The sequence below is a fragment of the Heloderma suspectum genome, chromosome 1 (genome assembly GCF_057233095.1).
Source record: "Heloderma suspectum isolate Gila_16-S chromosome 1, 16-S_ref, whole genome shotgun sequence".
NCBI lineage: Eukaryota > Metazoa > Chordata > Lepidosauria > Squamata > Helodermatidae > Heloderma > Heloderma suspectum.
In genome coordinates this window covers 188364621-188379518 of record NC_139458.1, presented here as the reverse complement: position 1 = coordinate 188379518, position 14898 = coordinate 188364621, and the positions used below count along the sequence as shown (strand labels likewise).

Genomic DNA, 14898 nt, shown 5'->3' with positions numbered 1-14898 from the left:
TAAATAATAATTAATTTTTAAATGATCCGCTTACATGGTTTCCCATGTAATTTTAAGAACACTGTTGTATTGGTTGTAGGAATGAGTGCAGGAATCCGCAGGCCCCAAACACAACTGTTCTTTATTCAGCACACACATAAGTGAAGGACTTAGCAGAAGCTCCACCCACTGTTGCTACTCCCCCAACTCTACAGGAGCTGCTAAGGTTAAAAAACAATAACTAACCCACAGTACCTCTCCCCCACCCCCCTGCCCTGCCCTGCCCTGCCCTGCCTCCCGCCTCCCGCCTCCCAAGGATATGTAATATTTATCTGGGAATAGCTGGCTGATTTACTGAATAGATAAGTACCCACTGAAACCAATTGGACTTTCTTCCAGATAAATGTTTATGGGTGTAAATGTGTTGTGTAAAGGATTAATGAGTTCCATTTAAAATTTTGCTTTAGCAGTTCTACACGCTAAGGGAAAACAAGGAGTTTACTGACTGTTTCTCTTCCACAGGATCATTATGACTGGGGTCTTAGAGCTATAAAATCTGTTTTAGTTGTGGCTGGATCACTGAAATGAGAAGACCGAAGCAAACCTGAAGATCAGGTTACCCTTCTTAAGTGATTTTTTAACCTTGATCCACTCAATGTGGATAAAGAAGGATGGATTTTCAAAGGACTGTTGCTATCATACATTAAAATTACCCATGCATTTTAAAAATCTAATTTAATATAGTCTCATTTTGCAAGGTGTTCGGAGTGGTTTACATAGTACTTTCCCCCTTTTTTATCCACACAGATAGGCTGAGATAATAGTGACTGGCTCAAGGTCACCAAAGATCATCATTTATAGCTAATGTTTTAAATAGGTGAAATGTACCTCTGTATGTTAAAGAAATACTCTGTTTTTTAAACCTGCCAGAAAATTGGGCAGGCATTCCCACGCTGTACCTAACCCATGATAATGAAGATAATGCCACCAAAACCCCCATCACCACCATTAGCTTTAACATATCATTTTCTCATTCAGAAAACTAAGTAATTACGCTGTGATGGGTGGGGGGATGGGGGGTTGTTGTAGCATTGAATTTACTGGATCCAGTCTATGTCACTGCAGGTAGCAGATTGAGTTTAACAAGCCATATGGGTTGTAATTGTTTAAGTATGATTAATTCAAAATGTTTGTTAATTTTATGCCTTATATTATGGTTTGTTATTATTTCATTTAATTATAGTGTCATGTTGGTTTTTCTGAAGGTTTTGATGAGAGCCCTTAGGGATTTTAATATGCCAAAGGTAGTCACTAATGATGTCCCTATATTTCTGGGCTTGATCATTGACTTGGTCCCATTGCTGGAAGTTCCATGGAAAAGGGACCTGAAGCTGGAACAGCTGGTGCGCCAGTCCATTGCAGAACTCCATTTGCAGCCCAAAGAAAACTTCATACTGAAGGTGGAAATAATGGCTTTCTGCTTAGCTTGCCAAAATTCTAAATGGGGGTGATAGTATGCTATAATGATCACTGCTGTTTGATGTCTGTGGGTTCCAACATCTGGCTGCAGCCATTACAAGGTTCAGCAGAAAGTGAAAGCAGTATGCGTGGGGCTTCCTGTTTCCTCCTTGCAAGCAGCTGTGTATTTAATGTTTCTTACTTCCATATCAGGAAATAATTCCAGTTTGGGGGGATTCATAATCTAAGCGTGTGTGATGTAATATGATAGCGCTGCCTGTTTTAGCCCTCATGTTCATCTTTTGATGACCTGGATTTTATTAAACTTTAGCCGAAAGGTTTTAAAAACGATGTTAGGCCCTTATTAGCCTCTTCTAGACATGAATCCCAATCATAAACACACACAAGTTAAAATTAGCTCTAAGTGGGCTTTTGTCCTAAGAAAAGTTCAAGAAGGAATGACTAAGGAGACTGGCTTTTCTACTCGTGGGAGAAGAGGTAGACCTGTTTGGGTTGCTGGGGTTACAGAGGAGGGTGGTAACAAGTGTGTGATCATTACTCTTCTCTCGTAATTACCTGCCCTTTGAGCAAATGATATACTTGAGTCACCAAAGTGAGTGCCCTATTCCATCCCATTATCACTGTGCTGTAATTTGATTTTAAGGGAACCCTTTTCACATAAACCTCATAGAAGAAAGGCAAATTTTGTTTTCTTTGTCCTTTATAATAGCTTACAAATATTAATTTGTAAATATTAAACTGTTTCATTAATTTGTAAAATAGGAAACACAATAGCACCATAAACACACTTACAGCACAATCCTGTGCATTTTCACTCAGACATAAACCCCGTTGTGTTCAATGGCTCTTATGCCCCAACATATGTGCTTTAAGAAGACATCAGAATAACAGCATTCCACATAAAAAGTCTCTCTACATTGAGCTAAAGTGTCTGGGTAAATTTTAAAAGTCTTGACCTGTGGTGCCTAAAATTAAAAGCAAGGAAACCAGATGAGCCTCCCTAGAGAGTGTGTTCCATAAGTCTGGTGCCAACCAGTTAAAATTCATGAGCCACATACAGGAATGGCAAAACTAGCAATAAATCATGACACTATAACTCTGAGTTCAGGTTTTCCCTAAAATAGATTCAGCAAGATTTGCCCTTTTAGTCCCTCATTTCTGCTGCAGGTGCTTGTGAAAAAATAGCATGAGTAGAAGTGGCCTCTGTAGAGTTCTGCTTCAATTTATTTTTATTTTACCATAATAATGGATGAAAATTAAAGACAGTATTTCCTTCTAATAAACTTTTATTTATTTTATTGTAAGTTATCTCAAAATGCATCAGTACCCTCAGTGTGTCACATATATTGAGGTTTTCATATAACTGCGTAATGTATTAACTAATTAAATAGGTAAATAAATGTCCCTATTATGAAAACTTCTGTGCTTTCACAAACGCCCTCTCCCCACTCCTCCTCCTCCTGTGTGGCTGAGAGGAGTTTGGAAGCATCCACTTTTTGTTACCAACATTTCCATGTCATCCAAACCAGAAAATGTGGTTAACACAAACTTTTGGTTAATTTAAAAAAAAATCAAAAGCTAACCATAGCTTTTACAAAAAATCACTTCTGAAAGCCTCCTTCTGGCTGTGCTGGAGGAGACAAGGGCTGCATGTTATGCCAAACAGTGGAGAGGGACTAGAGTTCAGGCAAGGACAGTATTCAGTCGTAAAGCACATGGTTTGCATGCAGAAGGTCCCAGGTTCACTTCCTGGCTTCCTCAGTCAGGACTAGGGAAGAATCCTGCCTGAAATCCCTTCAGTGTCGACAGTACTGGGCTAGATGGACCAATGGTCTGGCTCAGTATCTGGCAGCTTCCTCTGTTCCTATGGTTTAGTGTGAGTCTTGGAGAAGCAGTAGACTTCAGTTAGTTTGATGTTTATTTTGCTGTAGCTACCATCTTTCATTTTGCAAACAAGAGCAGAAGATGTTGGCATCTTGACTCTGTTTGGAAAACCATGCTGGGGCTATCTTGAACATTTCCTGTCTCTAATGTCCTGAACGGGACCCAAGCATCATTTTCTCAGCCCTAACAGAAACTTGTAGAAACTAACAGAAACTGATAACATAGGCCCCTCCCACACACATACCGTGACACCCTCCACCCCCCCATATATAGATGTAGATATATAAAATCTCATGGAAGAAAAGTTTCTATTTTAATTTTGAAATTATATTTTTTACATTTCTGAAATTACACCATGGCCCATAGGAGTTTTCTACTATTCTCCCTGAACACACCTCCTTTATGCTATTTTTCTATAACATAACATCAAGACTGAAGAAGAGTCCTACAAAGCTTTCTGACTTATTTTTGGAACTTTTTACTTTGGCCTAATGAAGGTATCATCTTGTCATTGGGAAGTATCCAATAGGGCACAACCGCTACTGTAAATTACATTGCGCTAGTGTAAAATATTTTAGTGCAATGCCAATAGCACTAGCTGGCACGATAGTTTCCCTGGGAAATTGACACACCAGTTTAATTCTATTTGTGTTGTGCTACAGTAATACCCTAGCACAACATAATTTACATTCGTGGTTATGCCCCATTGGAAACCCTAATGTTTGGGGGTTTTAAAAATTCTAATGGATCAACACAGTCATAAACATTCAGTAAATAGACCATTTCACTTTGAAGCTTTATTTTTCTAGCCTTACAAAATTGTGAATCATCTCCACAAAGTCAATTTGTCTTGCAAGTTCACATTTGTCTGACAAAATACCTAGGAAGCAAAGCCATTCTTGACCCCGTACTAAAGCATCTGCAGTGCTGGCTTGCTGAAACTTCTTTCAGCTTCTTCAGTGTGCAAAAATCCATAGGGCTATGTACTCTTCACTGAGAATTAATTGCAGTTGTTGTTGTTGTTGTTGTTGTTCTTCTTTTTGTAAATCTCATTTAATGAGATAAGTAGGAGTAGTTCATATGCTTTTCCAGAAGTAGACTTGAAGATTTTTTTTTCCAGTGCAACATTTCACAAGGGAAATTTTCAGAAACATCTGTAGAATACTTGTGACATTTATTCACATATATTTTGGATCAGTAAATCCTGCCAGCACCACAGGCTCCCACAATTTGTTATTATTGTGGTGCTTTGTCCCTCTTACCAGCTATCTTTCCCTTCAGCCTGAGCACAAGGAATTCTGGGCCTGGTCGTTCATGAGAGAGCATGTCACATTCACAAAGTGCAAATCTCTCTGTCTCTCAGAGTACAAGCCCAAGTTTAACTGCACAAGCACATGACCTCGGTTCTAGAGAAAGACTTCAACTAGTATCACAGCGTTTCTGAACGTTGCTTGTTCTACTCTAGTTCCTCTGATTGGCTCCAAGATCTGTTGGAGTCATGGGAATCTAGAGACAGAGAAAAAAAGTTTCCAAAAATATCCTCCAGGGTGATCTACAATTTAGACTGCCTTTTCCCCCTCATGGTAATGGGGTTGTAGGCTGGGCTATGCATCCATAGATTTTTGGATCCCACTTAGGTACCTCAGTCTCTGCCACATGCTTGGGCCCTGGCGCTGAACTCAGCAAATGTGTGAAGAGATAAATGTATGGCTATCCAGAGAGGAAGGATCAAGAGCTTGCCGTATTAGCATCCACATGCATGTTCCATGATCTAGTGAGGCTCATGAATCTTTCTAAAGGTAATACTTGGCATGTGTAAGGTTCACATCAGGTTCTAACCCACCAAGCTCAATATAGCAGAACAGCCATATTTGACAGTAGGCAGACCAGCAGAGCTGGAGAAACAGGCCCAGTTTTTGTTGCAGCCTGGGTGAAGGTGAGGGAAAGCAAATTGCATTCAGAAGCCCCAGATTGGAAATGGCAGAAAATGGTGGGAAAGGCCTGTGTCTTCCCGAGACTAAGAATGGGTAAGAATTTAGTTCAGTTCATTTTTTTTGTAAAATAAGAACTTACCAAAAAGTCTTCATAAATAGGATAGAAAGAACTTGAGATTTAAAAACGTGAATGTGGGAGAAACTGAAACTGACAGATTCATCCATCCTGGAGAGCTGCTTTCAGTCAGAGTAGAAAATATTAGTTTTCATGGCCCAGAGGTCTGGGAGGTTATCAAGCACAAGGGAGACCACCATACCTGGCTGGTGAGCTGTGTTTGGCTTAGGGTGGCTGTATGTCCTTTTTAAAAAACAGAGGACAGTCCTGCATTTGAAGGGCTGACAGAGGACCATTCTCTGTTTAAATGCATACTCTTTTTGAAGGGCTGCCTTGTCCAGTTTCAATTTAAAGATAATGAACTGTTGCCCATCTACAGTTAGCACCTGAACAGCAGACTGAGCAGGCAGGCACACAGACACGGGTCACCTGGTCACAGTCTTCCACAATGTGGTGAGATGTACTGTATTTCTATTTAAATTATAATAATTTTATTATAATAGTTGTTTTATTATAATCATTATTTCAAATTTTCATCAATACATATCAATTAGCATGGGAAGGTTTGGGGTCTACAGAGGTAAGGCAAAAGGTCAGGCCTAGAGGCCTGGATTTTTCTAATGCCTTTTGTATCACTCAGCTCTGTTGTGTAAATACCTTTAGTTGTGATTTGCTTGCCTTAATTTACCAGTAAACTGTTGTTGTTAAACCCTGTGTTCTAGAGTGGCAGTCACCCCATGCCTACATCCTAAACCCCACGTAATTGGAAAGGGGAAGGTAAAAGAAGGAAGGTGGGACTCTTAAGGAAGCAAGAGATCCTTAAGGAGTTGCTCAGGGGGTCCAGGTCATAAGGGGGCCCTTATGATGCATGTTCTCTGTTTGACAATTCATAGTTTGGCTTAGTCGATCAAATGTTGTGCTGGCTTGTTTTGCACAGACCATCATATTACCTGTGGTAAACCTACTTGTGCCTAATCTCAGTTTTAACTTTCACAGTATAGCTGTTACATCTAACAGCATGTGTATCTACGTATATTTATGTCTTTTTCCTTTTGTAACTGCTGCCTAAGGCTTCATCTGCACTGTCTGCTGCAATAGCACCAACACCTAATGGGATAGCTCTATGGTCCATTTTACACCTGAAATTAGGAACAATGTTGTTCTGGACAAAGTGGAGTCATTGTTGCTACTGATCCTGTTTTTCCAGTCCCTGATCACATAGAGCAGTTTTGTCCCAGCCAATATAAAACTGACTTATGGCTTAATATCTGTATAAATACACCACAACTGCTGGGAAACAGAGTAAAACAGGGACTTAAAAAAAATGAAATGAAAGAATAAAATAAGAGTGATGTTTATTGAAATGAGGAAGAAAAATGTTCTTTGATTCTTTTTTGAGATTCTTACAATTTTCTTAATATTGTAAGGGTGCAATCCTATGCATATTTAGACAGAAAAAAGGCCTTTTCTCCATCTGAACATGAATAGGATTGTGCTCTAAAATGCCTGTAAAATGTGTTTGCTGCTATATCATTTCCCCCCCCTAATCTTTTTGAATGGCTTTTAGGTTATGCAGTTAGAAGATCTACTGACTGTCAGATACTCAGTCTTTGTGGCTGGAAATCCTGGGACAGGTAAAAGCCAGGTAAAATAAAGAATACACACATTCCTTCAATAAATTAATACCAATAAAAAGAACATGAACTGGTAATGCAGGTCACAACATGTATGTCACTGACTAAATTTCTGCATTCAATACTCTCAGTGGTACATTGTAACTATACTGTGGTATCTGTGGGGGCATACTGCTGAGTTCCTAGCAAAGCCAAAGTACTTGGCTATGTATGTAATGTATAGGCTTGGTACTTTGAATGCACTAGTCCCCATAATGCTGCAGAATTCAGAATAGAGCCCTGAAATTGCAACATTCAAAAGCAGACATCTGTGAACACATTTGTATTTCTCTGGAGAAATCTGATATGGCAAATTAAATATTGGCTTTCTGTATGATGGCTTGGATCCAAAGATTTCTTGTGCGAGCAGAAAAGCATTTCCACATGTGCAAGGGAGCCTCTTCAAATTCCTCCAAGTTTCCACTCCTAGATTGTCTAGGAGTGACTGGGCGGGGGGTGGGCAGGTGCAGGGGGCTGTAGCTCGGGGAGTCAGAAAAGTGCTGTTGCGCAATCTGAGCTCCAGTTAAATGTTTTTGGCTCTAACCTAATATACTCTTGATCTTACATACCAGATCTTGATCTTACATACCAGATCTTACATACAAACTTACATATGTATGTTTGTAACATACATTACAAACTGCTGTGAATCCCAAAGTCAATGTAGTTGGACTGAAAGCTATTTTTAAGACAGTGGAACTGAATTAGCTTAAATCCAATGACTTTGACTTTCCTAGATGTGGATAGAGCTGCCTATAAATCACAAAGCCTCCTAAATTTTTAAAGGGTATTTTTATATGGTAACTTTACTGATATCACACTCTCAAAATCTGGTGGAATATGTATCCCGGATATAAATGTTTGTGAATTTTTTCACATACATAGAAACAGGGCACATATAGCTAAAGTGGGGCACATATAACTAAAATAGTTTCTTAATTCCTATATATTCCATTCATGTCTATCTTGGTTGGGGCATTCCATATTTTTTTAAGGCAGAAGAAAAATAGTAAGCAAAAAATAAAGAACTGTCTCTTGTGCTGAAAGGAAAGAAAAATACTGAATAGGCATTCTGTGGACATTCACACAGTATGTATTTTAGGTATATACTTAGGATGTTTAAGTGTATACCTAAAATGCTATGTGTGAATGTGGCAAACACATATATTATACTAGTATACTTGTCAGGGAGTAATGCCTGGTCAGTATATATTCTGCAGAGTATGTGAAATGGTAGGTACAGAAGATAAGTAATTTTGAGGCATGTTTTTTTATAACTGCTGGTAATTTAGGCATGATAATATGTTCTAACTTTAGATATTAAACTTAAGACGCTACACATGACTTATTCCAATATGAAGCTGAAGCCACTATGGAATGACATCAACACAAAAGCTGTCACCACACATGAACTTTTTGGGTTTCTTCATCCAGCGACAAGGGAATGGAAAGATGTATACAAGTCAATTATACCTGAAATAAAATTACACATATTAACATTGAGAAAACATGTAAAAATTATAAATAAAAGCTTCTTTTTGTTTCCATTCACTTGAAGGCTTGTTTTCATCCACCATGCGGGAACTGTCAAGCATTGCCCATGCTGACCCCAAATGGATTGTGTTAGATGGGAACATTGATCCCATGTGGATCGAGTCATTTAATACCGTCATGGATGACAATAAGGTTTGTGGAAATCACATTGTTAATAACTGTGTTTTCTCATATGAACTATTTGTGTCCCCTTAGCGTGTGTATGACAAGCCAGGTAAGATACCCTCTTTGTATATTTCATTCATGTATTTACTTTAGTAAAAATCTGTGCAGCATTTTTGGCTTATATCATATCGATGAAGCATGGAGGCCAGCGATAGCTTCTCACAGAGTGGAAAGAGCCATGGTAGCCTGGACACAGTTAGCCATTTGGAAACTTGATGTGGTTAAGAATATGGCAGGTTGTAAACTAGGACCTGCCATTCGTGTTCTCATATTTGGCAATATTTAAAAGATCTTCACTGGCTTCCATTTTGTTTCTGGATGCAGTTCAAAATGCTGGTTTTAACCTATAACATGTTAAGGTTACAATCCTATGCATATTTAGACAGAAAAGTCCCAAAGTTCCCAGTATTGCCCAGTATAATGCTGGGAGTTATAGGACTTTTTTCTGTCCAAGCATGCATAGGGTTGTGTCTTAAATGACTTGGAACCCAGGTATTGGAAGGACCTTGTTTTCCTTAATGAACCTTCCTGCATGTTAAAATCATCTTCTGAGTGTTCCTGTTTTGAGTGTGTTTGGCCTGTGGTGGTTGACTGGGGACAGGCCCTTTTCTGTGATGGTGACCCATTTATGGGACACCTTCACCAGAAGCACTCACTTAATGGCAATTCTTTCATATGTTAGGTGCCAAGTTAAGTCTTTTTTATTTTCCAAACCCTTTAATGGTTGATTGCTCTCCCACTGATGCTTCTCTTTTAATCTGTAATACATTGTTTGGGGTTGATAGACACCTGCATGTACACACTTATTCTACTGTCATCTCTAGTCAATCAGGGGTTGCTAGTTTATGAAACAGCACACCACTCTGCAAAGGGATGATAGGGGGGTAAGTCTACACACCATGGGCATGCCCTTATTTTATCATCTTAAAAACAACAACAATATTTCTCTGGCTGTACTAGACCTACACTTGGGACCATTTGATGAAGATGGCAAGGACCAAAGATCCTTTTTATAGCAGACAAAATTCATAAAGCACCAGGCAAAAACATTTCTTACTGAAAAATCCAGCACAAACGTACTGCAATATAATTGGGGTTTAAAGTCAATAACAGAATCTCAAATAGAATTATGTTTTTCTGGATTGTACGGTAGATACAAACCCAGCCTTCCCCTTAAGACCCATTTAGTAATTATTAATTTGTTTTGCAAGGAAATGTCTCTTTAACTAAAATGAAATGCATAGTAAAAGTGGAAAGGTCATGGTTCAACCTTGGAAATGGGAGGAGCAGAAAGTGGAATCATTTTGTAGCGTGTGTGTATTAATTTCATTGATTAAAATATCACCTTTATTCGCTACATCATCCCAGTCTTTCTTTTTGATACATACAACAGCAGGAGAGCAAACTGTTGGAAATGAGATATTTTGTGCAAATTGAAAAGATATTTTTGCCCTAATTTTGCACAATGGTAAAAACCTCCTTTAAATCACATTTTCCTAACCAGCTCCTAGAATAGCTCTTGTTGTTAGATTCTAAGGACTCTATTGTAGCTTTCAAACTAAAGCACTCAGTAGGGAATGTGTGGACTTGCACCACCCCTTTGGAACACCAGAAGAATGGCACCTGATGGCAAGTACACTCATAGGATATAAAAATGGATCAAACTGAAACAGGTTGTCCAGCCCCACTATGTGCCAATGCTCTGCTGTATCACACTGGATCTACAACATATTTTGTGTGGCCTATTTTTCTGAGTGTTGAAATTTCCAACACTTTGCCATTGAACATTCCCCAATCTCTCAGCCAAAAAGTTACGCGCTCTTGCGATGTTTCTGTTAATCTTGAAATAATTGGTATTCTTCGAAAAAGGTCGTCTTTTTCATGTGGCTGGAAAGTCTGGCATAGGATTGAAAAGGAACCATTTTGGCTGCAATCCTATACCCACTTACTTGGAGGTAAGGCCCACTGAATTCAATGGCAGTTTCTGCTGAGGACACGTGTAGGGGTTTGCGCCAATGTATTTCTTTTCTGGATAACAGTTAAACCATTTAGACAACAGTTGATTTCGTTTTGGCTCAGTTCAAACATATTGCCAAACCATGGCACTGATGTTACATGAAAAAGCCCTGAGTTCATGTACTCCTTCTTCCCCCCTCCTCCTCCCTTCACGCTTACCATACTTTTCACACTGAACCACAATCTACCCTTTTGTCTGAAGGACGACAATTATGTTCTGTGTGAACTGTAGTTTGCCTGCAAAGTAGAATTGGAAATCATAATCAATAATGGCTTCCAACTATAGCTTGCAGGCAAACCATGGTTTGCCCAGTTCAGACAAAATGGTAAGCTATGTAAGAGGAAGTGCAGGAGGGAATCAGAGCATGCAAGGAAAGAAGGGAGTGCACAAGCCTTAGGATCATTTGAGTAATGCCAAACCATGGTTTAGCATTACATCTGAACTAGACCTGTATCTTAAAGGCTTTGATATTCAGATTAACTGTCTACGTTAGCTATCAGTAACAATGCATTTTAACCTATTTCTCTTCTGACCACTTTACCTTTTAAAAGCGTGTGAAACTCAGGATTAGCTTGCTTTTGCACATAAATTAATTTGGTGAAAGATGCTATTGTCACCTTCACTTCTTTTCATACTTCAAGGGCCCAAATATCAGAAAAGAAGCACCCCCCCCCCGCCCTGTTTTCAGAGTTTCATGAAATTGTATTTAATGTCCATTGAAAAAACAACATCTTAACTGAATTTAAGAGATTCGATTCATAGCTTGTTCATACATTCTTGATTTGATTTCATGAGTATTTAGTACTGTAATCCCTTTCATTTTGCTGTTTACAGCCATTGGCATAATAATACTTTTCCTCACAAACCATCATATGATATTGATTATTTTTATTTTCTGCAACCATGGCTATGAAAAGCCTCGCCTGCCTGTTGCATCGTTACCAATAAAGAATACCAAACAAACAATAGAGAATAGCAAACAAAACTTCAGGCACAAGTTATCCTTTCACTGATTAAGATTTTTCCTAGGTAAGTTGAGAGGGAATAATTTTTTCTATAAAAATTCAAAATAGGATGGGTCTCTAATAAGAAAGAAGAAATTAAGGGGACGGTCTAGTCAGAAGGTCTCCTGCGCATTGAATCAACTGGGACTGGCACAACAGCACAGTATTGCTGTCATTACTTGGAATGCATCTTTTGTTGAAGACCTTCCCAATTGGATTGTGCTCTTGTTCATCTTTTTGCTCTTTTCCTGAATGGCATAGTGGATATCCATGATGATAAGCCTATTATTTAAACAGACAAATAGCTGCAACACTCCTCTGAAAGAAAAATCATACTCCTGTGTATTAGCTATAGCTAAAAATGTGCTTTTTGATTCTTATTCTTTAAAACAGACTCTTAATGACTTAATTTGAAAAGCAAATGCCTATGGAAGTGAATGTGTAATGATTCTGTGTTTAGGTTCTAACTCTAGCAAGTAATGAACGAATTTCGTTAACACTCTCCGTGCAACTAGTGTTTGAAATCAGGCACCTTCTGCAGCAACTCCAGCCACAGTGTCAAGAGCTGGCATCGTCTATGTGAACACACAAGACCTTGGCTGGAGCCCGTGAATATGGCAGTTCAATCCCTCTTGCATCAGCAGTGCTGGGGCACCTGGTGACCCTCTCTTTTGCCGCCGCACTACATTCTTGGCTCGGAAGAAGACTGGCTGAGCACCCTATTCCCATGGCTACCATCTGTTCAGTTGCACCTTCCATGACACCCAGTGATCAGCTGTTCCCTCAGAGACTGACTGACCAACACTTTACAGGGGGACTCATGATTGGAGCCAAATGAACTGATGTAATCAGTGCTGTAGACACAGACCTTGTGAGCCAGGGGAAATTCACAGGTCTGGGAAGGGGTCGTAGTTCAGTGACCCAGCACATGGTTTGCATGCAAAGAGATCCAGGTTTCAATCTCTGGTATCTCAAGGTAGGACTGGGAAAGGCTGCCATCTGAAAACCTGGAAAACCACTGTACGTCAGTGTAGACCAGCCTTCCCCAATCTAGTGCCCTCCAGTTATTTTGGGCTTCAGTTCCCATCAGCCTCAACCAGCATGACCAATGGCCAGGAGTGCTGAGAGTTGTAGTCCAAAACATCTGGAAGGCTGGAATAGACCAGTGGCCTGACCTAGTCTGAGGCAGCCTCCTGTGTGCCAGAGCTGTAAAGAGCCCCAGCCTCTAAGAGCCATAGAGGCAATCTATCTGGGATGGCCAGAGGAAATCACCAGATCCTATGGGTCACCCGTAGGGAAGAGGGGTGATGGGATGGAATCCTGTTGCCAGGTGCAGGAAACATAGAGGAAAGCACCCCAGGCAGAAGAACTGTGTTGGGAGGAGACATGCAAGTGGCAATGTTTCTCATCCTTACCTCTTAATTACATTTGTTGTTTTCCTCAGCATCCATTAACATGCCATATGCATCTTTTCCCCCTGAAGTCATTTCACGTTACAGTGTAGCTCTAACTGGTGAAGTTTCAAATGGCAGAAAGATACTCCTATGGAACAGACTAGACAAAATTACACAGCAGTTTAATGACAACAGTAAGACATGGCCAAATCAGTTAGAACTGGATCATTGACAAGCAACAATGTCCAAGAGGTAATTCAGCAAGTAAAGGAGACTGAAAAGGCTGAGTCCCATAATAAACACACTAAATAGTCCCCCCCCAACAACCCTCTAATCCTCTCACAATCCCCCTTCCTTTCAACCTTTTCAACAAAAGGAATTCATTAAGCAACCCGCCTCCCCTCAAACATCTAAAGTAGTTATCGTTTTCAGAGATATGTGACTAGCTGGATCGAAACTCGCAAATCACAGTCTGAAAGAGCAAATGTAACCATCCTCTTTGACAAATGTGTTCCTTGCTGCTTGGACCAAGTCTGATGCAACTTAAAAACCATCACTCCAGTTCCGGAGAACAGCATGGTACAGGTAACAACAACAACTGCGGTAGGATCTTCAGTCTGCCACTCTTCCTGTGATGTGATTTTGAGAGTGTTCAAGTATGCAGAACTGGTGTGAAGGGACTTCATTATAATCACAGCATGGTTTTGTGCTTTGTGATTCAAGTAACAAAGCAGACAGATCATATAACTGTTTGCTACTGGATTAGGCTTGATGCTGTCCTAGCCACTAATCTCTCCGAAGTAAAAAAAAACTAAGACAATTCTAGGGTCAAATTATTGAAGACTGTAGTATAAGGAGCAGACACTTTTGTACCCTATCCATTTTCTCCAGTGCTCCTGGAAACATAATTTCTCACACACAACTTCTTGTTATATACCTTCATTGAGTGAGGGCAGATTTACACGTTTACCCATTGGAGGTTTTTAAAACTGTGATTTACAAATGTATCTGTCAGCCTGATTGAAATTAGCATACAGTGATCAATAAGTATCTGTGTGAACACAATGTGAATCTGTGTCAGTTTCTTGGTTGCCCATAAGCATTATGCTCACTGGGCTTGCAGTAAACAGAGTCACACAACTGGTCAACGCATACTGTACATATTTAAAGTGGATTTATAGGAGAAAATGCCACCAGTTTGAAAAAAACATAACCACCATCTCCCACCACTGCCCCTCCCCAAGTTGTGTGAATTCACTCTGAAAATTCAGAGTAATAAAAATCATTAGCCATTGTGCCATTGACCGACTTCTGTGGTGTGTGAATCACCACAATCATCTCTTTAAGAGTTGTGCATCACAGAATAATCAGAGAGCCAAAACGCACATTACTTAAAATGTGTCTAGTAGCTATGCCTTCCTTTCATTTTTATTCTAGTGTAGGCACAGGATCCCTAGTCCAGATCTTAAAAGTCCCCCTACACTAGGGCCCTAATCTGGATTGGGGTCCCTGCACCTACTCCGAGGTAAAAATGAAAAAAAAGACATAGCTGCTAGACACAAATTTAAAGTAATGTCTGTCTTTATTACCAAGAGTTATTACCATCATAGTGGGTTGTATCCAATATCAATCCTACTTAGAGTAGACCCCTTGAAATGAATGGGACATAAGCTAGACTAACACTGAAACAACCCATTGGA

General features: G+C 39.7%; 1 pseudogene; it reads left to right on the top strand.

The window, feature by feature from the left end:
- Positions 1-14898, top strand: part of LOC146358527 (dynein axonemal heavy chain 11-like) — a 320580-nt pseudogene that overhangs the window by 78472 nt on the left and 227210 nt on the right.